Here is a 9,014-nt window from a genome sequence, read left to right on the forward strand (position 1 = left end):
AAGTTAACAGTTAACTTTGTGCATTGTTCTTCCTTCTCAGCTACAATTAACAGATCATCCGTATATTTCAGCAAGATTTCTTGAGTATTTTCTTTCTTCCAAATCTCTAATTCTTGTGCCAGTTGATTTCCAAAAATGGTAAGACTATTCTTAAAGCCTTGAGGCAAGACTGTCCACGTATATTGTGTTTTTCTCCCAGTCTCAGGATTTTCCCATTCCAAAGCAAAAACCTCGTGACTATTGGGATCCAAGGGAATACAGAAAAAGGCATCTTTTCGGTCTAACACTGTGAACCATTCTCGTTTCTCCGTTAGGGTTGTTAACAAAGTATAAGGATTTGCCACGACCGGATGAATATCTTGTACCATTTGATTTATTGCTCTGAGGAGGTCTTGAACTAATCTGTCATCTTTTTCATCAGCCTTTTAACAGGCAAGATCGGGGTGTTATATCTGGATTCACATTCTATTAACAATTTGTATCTTAAAAATTTTTGTATTACCATTACTAACCCTTTCCAACTTTCTGGTTTGGGGGGGGGTATTGTTTAATTCTTACCGGATTCGATCCTGGCTTTAATCAACTCTCACAGGTTCTGCTTTTTGGATTTACCAGGAACTTCACAGTCCAGACGATTGGAATGACAGCATTATACTTGGACTGGTATAATCTTCTGCTTTCGGTAAACATCCTGTTAACAACAAAGCCACTGCTTCGATACATTTAGTTTCTGGAATTAAAATTTTAATCTCTCCATTTTTAAATTTAATTTCTGCCTCTAAGTTCTCAAATAGATCTCTCCTTAACAGGAGTTTAGGAGAATTTGGCACATACAAAAACTGCTGAGTGACCCATTGCTTTCCTAATTTCATTGTTAAAGATTTAAAGAAGGGTCTAGTTTCTCGTTCGCTTGTTGCACCACCACCACCACCAATTTCTTCAAAACTTAACTCTCCCTCTAAGGTATTTAAAACTGAAAAGGTGACTCTAGTGTCAACTCAAATTCAATTTTCTGTTCTCCCAGTTCAGCTTGTTGCCGAAATCCGGAATAAAACTCCTTAACAGCAATGAGAAGTTAAGAAGCACGTACTTTATTGCAGCGCTGGGCATACAGGGGATCACTCCCCCTAGTGTGTGCACCTGTCTAGTTTAATCATGCAGGTTAAATACACACCTGTTATGCATATTCACTAAATTTCTGGGAAATGTCATACATAATCATCAACTGTCCGATAAATCATTAGCATATGTAAATGTCCTTCTACGCAGGCGTGGTGAAGCCTCTGGTGGTCTTCAGAAGCCCGCTGGTGGTCTTCCATAGTCTTCTTCACTTTGTCCGATAGCTGACCTCTCTTATGTGATTCTGCGCAGTATGATTTTCGCCATCATGTATTAGATTTACATAAAAGTACATTCAATGTTAATTCTTGAATTTAACGTTTCTAGTGATTGGCCCTCAGTCACACCACCTTCTCAATATTCTTATACTAAAACATTCATTAGTTAATCTTACTTAATTCCACTAACTGGAATCTTGATCAAAGTGGTGTTTCTAAGCAACAGAACTAAGATCCATAACGATCTCTCTTAGTTTCTTAGGACGAAACACTACAAACTAACAAATCGGTCAAAGTTTCTATGGTTAACTTATTTTAGACAATACTTATTTTCTTATGACTGTATACAGCACATTTTGTATGTTCCTAAGTTTCGATGACTACATTGCGAGCTTCAAACCCCTATATATTCTACAATCTTTACTTTTTCATCAAACCCAGCTTATATAAAATTTCAACTTATCAGAATATTTGTAACAAGCTGTAACCAGAGGTTCTGCTGCGAGACTTCCCTCCGGTCCCTGTCAGATACGTTCACTTAAAAAGAACAAATCTACACGTGGTACTTTATTCCATTTACTCTCTCTCCTACAAAACAACAGTAATTGCAATATAGTATTGTAACTCAAAGTTCTGTTTGTTTACCATTTTTCCTGCAATTCACCCCAATGTGCCAATAAACATCCCAACGGTGATGTTTCTGGTAACTTTTCATCAGCAGTTCTATTTCCTGCACTCTTATTCTTAAACAATTTTGCTAATGCCTTAATACACTTATATACATTCAAATACTAAATACCAAACAAATGCAAATGACAGCTGTCCCAAATAATACACAAAGTCCAACCCAGCAATAGCTTCCGCTTATGACTTACGGGCAGACGCCTAGGCTTCCACTGCAGACGGGTACCCTCCAAGCCCCAACCCTGCGAAGCTTTCGCCGCGCTTCACAGGCAGGCTTTCCAAACAAATTCCAAAGAAGCAGCGCCTTACCTTTTTTCCAGGGAACGCTGCGAGGAGCTTTGCGTGTCAAGGGTGACGGTTCTCCCCGACAATACCTCGGTGCCGGCCGGAGTTCAGTAGACACTCGATCTCGTCCAGTCTCACTCGCAAGGTCCCATCTGGGTCGCCAAAACCGTTACCGAAATCCAGAATAAAACTCCTTAACACCAACGTGAAGTTAAGAAGCAGGCACTTTGTTTATCCCAGCGATGGGGACACAGGGGATCGCTCCTCCAAAGGCGTGTCCCACTTAGTATCAAAATCCATCAGCTTTTACAGACTTTTCCTGTCAGGTCATTGTTACCTAAGCTCCTTCCGTAAAAATGCATACTATGCTCGTTCTTAAATTTAACCTTTGTAATGATCGGTCCTGTGATTATATAACCTTATCAATATTCTTATTTAAAAACAATCATTGGTCAGTGACACTTGGCTCTGCTGACTGGCATCTTCGATACTCAAATCAAGATGGGAAGGGTAAGGGGGTTTCCAAGCAGCAAACTGGTGTCCACGACGGTTTCCTTAGTTTCCTGAAACAGCATGCAGAAAAAACAGTAACTTCCTGGTGAGGTCTCTAGGGTTAGCTGTTTCAAACTTTAACAATATTACGGTTCCTAGCGTCACGCATAACACAGCTCCTAAAGTTTCTATGGCTACGTTTCAAACTTAACAATCCTATACGTTATGCTTCACAATTTTACTTCTTAATCAAACCTAACTCTTCTATGTGATTAAATGTTGATTTCTTTACCAGAATATTTGCAACAGCCGGAGCCCAGCAGGAACACGGGGGGCACGGCCCGCCCCCCCCAGTGCCTCACCTCCTCCTCCCCTGGGCTCCCTCACAGCCCCTCGCCCCGTGCAGAGGGAGCACAAATGCAGCCCGGAGGGCAAAGGGGCCGGCCGGCCAGCGTCTATTCAGTCAGTCGCGCGCCTATCGAGTCCTGCCAGCGAGTCTGCTCCGGGGCTCGGGGCGCCCCCCGGCGCTCCCCCTGCCCCTCCGACACCTCTGATAGCACATTTCCATACATTCTGTATGGCACGTCTAAATATTTGGGTGGTTTTAATACTTTGTACCAGCTGTGGTTTGCTGCTAGGTGACTGTAAAAGTGAGATTTGGTAAATAATTGTTAGAAATCTTATACTAATGCTACGACTGAAACAATAGACAAAAGTATAGCCGAGCAATTAACTAGCAGAGGTAGGTACTCCTAAGTTTTGCAGTTCTTTGCTCTTATGACTAGATGTTCCCCTGTAAGCTAAATGGGAACAATGCTGAAACTGATCACATGTGATTGAAACTGCGTTAAGCTTCAAGATCAAAGAACAAGGACAAGAATAAAGACTTCGAGGACAGCCAGCAAGAACTTCAAATGGGTCGGTGGTTGCAAAAGCACCCCTTCGTCTCAAATGGATCCTTCATTGCGCGTGATCGGATGTAGGCAGTGCTATGATAATTGGTTGCCGTCGTTTTTATGTATATGTATACTAATCTGATTAATAAGCAATTACTTATTCTATATAACCTATTTGTGCTAAAGCTGTGGCATGCACACTAGGTGGAACTATCCCCCGTGCATCCAGCGCTGCAATGAAGAACGCCTGCTTTCTAAAACTCCAAAACGAGTCTTAGGGAGTTTCTTCGACCGGCTTTTCAGTATCAGAGGTACAAGGGAGGAAAGAAAAAAAAAAAAGGCAGGGGTGTGGGAAAGAGAGGGGACCAGGGGAGGGAGGGGCAGGGGGGGACCAGAACACCGAGGAGGGGAGACAGGGCCCCGAGGGCCTGGGGCTCACCGCAGCTCTTGTTCTTGGCGCTGCCAGGAGACTTTGCCAGTTCAGCCGCTTCTTTCTCCTTCTCTCCTCCCTTCCTCTTCTGTAAGTCCAGTCGCTTGGCTGTCCTCCGCATAACGGAACACGCGAGCCCCTCGCAGCTCTTACGAGATGAGGCCTCCTAGACACGTAGCCTCGCTTGCTCGCTCACTATGTAGCCGTACTGCGCTGCTGGTCGTGCACACAGACCCTGGCGGTCTGACCTGCTGTGGACTATGAGGAGGGATCCTCCCACACCCACGGAGGCAGGGTCTCTCTGGCCTGCAGTGGGAGGCAGCTGCCAGCCAGATGGCCTTCCGTTTCTTCTTCTTTACCTTTCTGTGGCCTCTCCAGCTTCAGCAGCTCCCGTCCACAGCCAGTAAGCGCTCCGCCTGTCCCTCTGTGCTCCCGTGCCGCAAGGAGAGGGAGGCTGGGCAGAGACAGCCCACGCGAGCCTGAGGCTGCTGCAGTCAGCGGCATCCCCGGGGACAAACGGACAACCGCGCTCACGGCGTGGCCTCTGGCAGAGGGAAAGAGGCAGCAGCGACCGTTATTACCGCAGCTCCGCCCTGGACGGAGCCCCTCCGTCCGCAGGGGCTTCCGCGGACGGACGCCGCTCCTTCCCCGCGCCGCTGCTAACGGCACCTGCCTTAAGGGAGACTCGAGAACACCGGAGGGCCAGCTTGCCGCCCTCACGACAGGGCTCGGGGGCTGCCTGCGGCTGCAGCACAGGCTTCAGGGGAGGGGCTGCAGCTGGGGGCAGCCGCACGGGCCGAGCGGGGCCGGGGGAGCTCCGGCGACTCGGGGAGGCGCCCGCTGGCCGCGCCTGGGGGGTGCCCGCCTCCGTCCCCTCTTCCCTTCTGTCGGCTCTCAGGGACCTGCCCGGCACTGCCCTGGCCCGGCTCGCCTCCGGCGGACCGGGAGCCTGCCGCGGCGGCCGCTTCGCAGCTTCCCGTCCCGCCAGCCCCGGGCAGCCAGTGGGCAAGAGGCACCCCCCGCCCCCGCCGGAGGGGATCGCTCGCCTCACCCGCGGTCCCAGCGCTCGCCCGCTGCCGCCGAGACCCGCGCCCTGCGCGCCGCCACGCTGTTCCCGGGGACCGCGCATGCGCGCCGGCCGTACGACGGCGCGCCGGAGGGCTCAGAGCCAGCGCGCGAACGCCGGGCTGCAGTACCGCACTTTGCCCACAAGGCGGCACCAGCGGCGGCGGCGCTGCGCTGCTGCGCCCCTGTGCGGTGCCGGCGCTGCTGTTCCGCGCTTTGCGCGCGGAACGCCAGCCGACACCGCGCCCGCGGGGCGGCAGCGGCGTTTCCTTACCGGGAGGGAGGAAGCAACGAGCGCGGCGGCACTTTCCCCCGGGGACGCTCTGCCGGTACCGTCGGACGGCACGTGCAGCACCGGGGCAGCCCCGCGCACTCGCAGCCTCCGAGCTGCAGTGCCGAACATTGGCCGCGGGGTGGCAGCGGCGAGGGCTTAGCAGAACGCGCCAGCGCGCATGCGCCGCACCCCAGCTGCAGTATCGGACTTTGGTCGTTAGGTGGCGAAAGAGAGCGCTGGCGCAATGGGCCGCGACCGCGCATGCGCGGATTCCGAGCTGCTCTACCGTGGTTTGGTAGCCAGGCAACAGCAGGACTGCCGTAAACCGCGCCGCCGCTCATGCGCAGTTTCCGAGGCGCCGTGTCGCGCTTTGGTTGCTAGGCAACAGCTGCGAGCGCCGTACAAGGCGCAGCGCGCATGCGCGGATGCCCAGCTGCCGTAATGCGTTGTGGTTGCTAGGCGACAGCAGGAGTGCCGCCACGCATGCGCAGTTATCGGGGCGTCGTGTCTCGCTTTGGTTGCCAGGCAACAGCGGCGAGTGCCGTAGGCGCAGCGCGCATGCGCAGCTGCCGTAACGCGTTCTGGTTGCTAGGCGACAGCAGGGGCGCCGCCGCGCAGGCGTAGGTACCGAGGCGTCATGTCGCGCTTTGGTTGCCAGGCAACAGCGGCGAGCGCCCTACAAGGCGCAGCGCGCATGCGCGGTTGCCCAGCTGCCGTAATGCGTTCCGGTTGCTAGGTAACAGCAGCGAGCGCCGTACAAGGCGCAGCGTGCATGCGCGGTTGCCGAGTGACGTCACTCGTTCTGGTTGCTAGGCGACAACAGAAGCACCGTAAACTGCGACGCTGCGCATGCGTACTTACCAAGGAGTCGTGTCGCGCTTTGGTTGCCAGGCAACAGCGGCGAGCGCCGTACAAGGCGCAGCGCGCATGCGCGGTTGCCCAGCTGCCGTAACGCGTTCCGGTTGCTAGGTAACAGCAGCGAGCGCCGTACAGGGCGCAGCGCGCATGCACGGTTGCCGAGTGACGTCACTCGTTCTGGTTGCTAGGCGACAACAGAAGCACCGTAAACTGCGACGCTGCGCATGCGTACTTACCAAGGAGTCGTGTCGCGCTTTGGTTGCCAGGCAACAGCGGCGAGCGCCGTACAAGGCGCAGCGCGCATGCGCGGTTGCCCAGCTGCCGTAACGCGTTCTGGTTGCTACGTAACAGCAGCGAGCGCCGTACAGGGCGCAGCGCGCATGCACGGTTGCCGAGTGACGTCACTCGTTCTGGTTGCTAGGCGACAACAGAAGCACCGTAAACTGCGACGCTGCGCATGCGTACTTACCAAGGAGTCGTGTCGCGCTTTGGTTGCCAGGCAACAGCGGCGAGCGCCGTACAAGGCGCAGCGCGCATGCGCGGTTGCCCAGCTGCCGTAACGCGTTCTGGTTGCTACGTAACAGCAGCGAGCGCCGTACAAGGCGCAGCGCGCTTGCGCGGTTGCCGAGCTGACGTGACTCGTTCTGGTTGCTAGGCGACAACAGAAGCACCGTAAACTGCGACTCTGCGCATGCGTAGTTACCAAGGAGTCTTGTCGCGCTTTGGTTGCCAGGCAACAGCGGCGAGCGACGTACAGGGCGCAACGCGCATGCGCAGTTGCCCAGTTGCCGTAACGCGTTCTGGTTGCTAGGCAACAGCAGCGAGCGCAGTACCAGGCGCAGCGCGCATGCGCGGTTGCCGAGCTGACATAACCCGTTCTTGTTGCTAGGCGACAACAGATGCGCCGTAAACCGCGACGCTGCGCATGCGCGTTTACCGAGGCGCCGTGTCGCGCTTTAGTCGCCCGGCAACAGCGGCGATCGCTGTACAGGGCGCAGCGCGCATGCGCAGATCCCGAGCTGCCGTAACGCGTTCTGGTTGCCAGGCAACAGCGGCGAGCGCCGTACACGGCGCAGCGCGCATGCAGAACTGCCGTAACGCGTTCTGGTTGCTACGCAACAGCAGGGAGCGCCGTACAGGGCGCAGCGCGCATGTGCGGTTGCCGAGCTGACGTAACTCGTTCTGGTTGCTAGGCGACAACTGGAGCGCCGTAAACCGCGACTCCGCGTCTGCGTGGTTATCAAGGCGTCGTGTCGAGCTTTGGTTGCCAGGCAACAGTGCCGTGCAACGTACGAGGCGCAGCGCGCATGACGAGCTGCCATAATGTGCTTTAGTTGCCAGGCAACAGCGGCGAGCGCCGTACGTCCGCCACTGCGCATGCGCGCCTATCGAGATGCCTTACCGCGTCTCGGTTATCCGTCACCAGGAGCCCACCGACACACGCCACCGCGCATGCGCGCCTCCCCAACGTCCGTACCCACCTTCGGTCACGGGGCAGCAGAATCCGCACCCCCGCAAAGATCCTCTTCTGAGCGTCAGCTGCGTGAGGGATGACTGACAGCTCAGCCCAGTAGAGACCAGCCGCAGGCGGCAACTCCTTACTGGGGGCAGAGGGCTGACGTCGCCCTGCCCTTTCCCCACTCGCAGCCCGGGCAGGCCTCTTCATCGCCTCCCTTCCAAAAAGCACCCGAGGGGCTGGAGCGTTTACAGCAGTCAAGTGCAAAGAACAGACAATTCGGGTGGCCCGCTTCTGTCCCTGCCCCCCCACCCCATTATCTAGAGAGGAGAAGCAGCACAGGGAACCTGCAACTTGGGGGCGGGGGGGGGACGACAAGGGGGGTGTCCCCTGGAGCAAGACCCAGGGACTGCTGTATCCCTCTGCATGTGGCATCAGGGTTGCGGGAGCGACAGCAGCCAGTCAGCAGACACTGGCAAGAGATTTACAACAAAAAATAACGCCTGGTTCAGCTGACAGCCTGAAGGCAGGCCACAAGAGACCCAAAGCTGCTTCGTGCCAGAGGGGCAGCTCTGTTCGGCAGGAAAGGCTGCGGCCCAGCGCACCAGATGCGAGCGGCCCACCTGCAAGCGAGCGATACCCCGGCGACCCTGGGGCTCGGTCGGGGTGGGCACCTCCATGCTATCAGAACACTGCTCTCCTAATCCTGCACACACGCAAGGCTTCTTGCGCAGGGCTTGTCTCTTATCGAAGAGACGCTGCACGGTGTTACTTACCGCCCTGCCCTCCAGCGTGCAAAGTAATCAGACATGAAGCAGGGAAAGCAAAGAGGCCTGTCAGGATATTAGATGTCCTCAGCAGAGGACCATAGAGCCCTCGAGGTTCCATCTTTGCTCCCTACAGGAGCGTAGCTCTGCACTCCTTGCCGCTCCTGCCAGCAAGCGTCACAATTGCCCTTTGCCGCCTGCAACACGGCCCCAGTACTGCTGCTTACAGAGCGAGAGGCACTCACTATAAAGCGGCGATGAAGAACAAGGACGGCCCGTCGAGATGGCAGGAGGAACATAGAGAGCCTCCAGCATTAGCCAGGCAGGGCTTGCAACTCACCTCGTGTCGTGGTTTAACGCCAGCCAGCAACGAAGGCCCATGAGACTGCTCACTCGCTCCCCTGCCCCCAGCGGGACAGGGAGACAATCGGAAGGGCAAAAGTGAGAAAACTCGTGGCTTGAAACGAAAA

This window comes from Accipiter gentilis, chromosome 11, assembly GCF_929443795.1.
Source record: "Accipiter gentilis chromosome 11, bAccGen1.1, whole genome shotgun sequence".
NCBI classification, from domain to species: domain Eukaryota; kingdom Metazoa; phylum Chordata; class Aves; order Accipitriformes; family Accipitridae; genus Astur; species Astur gentilis.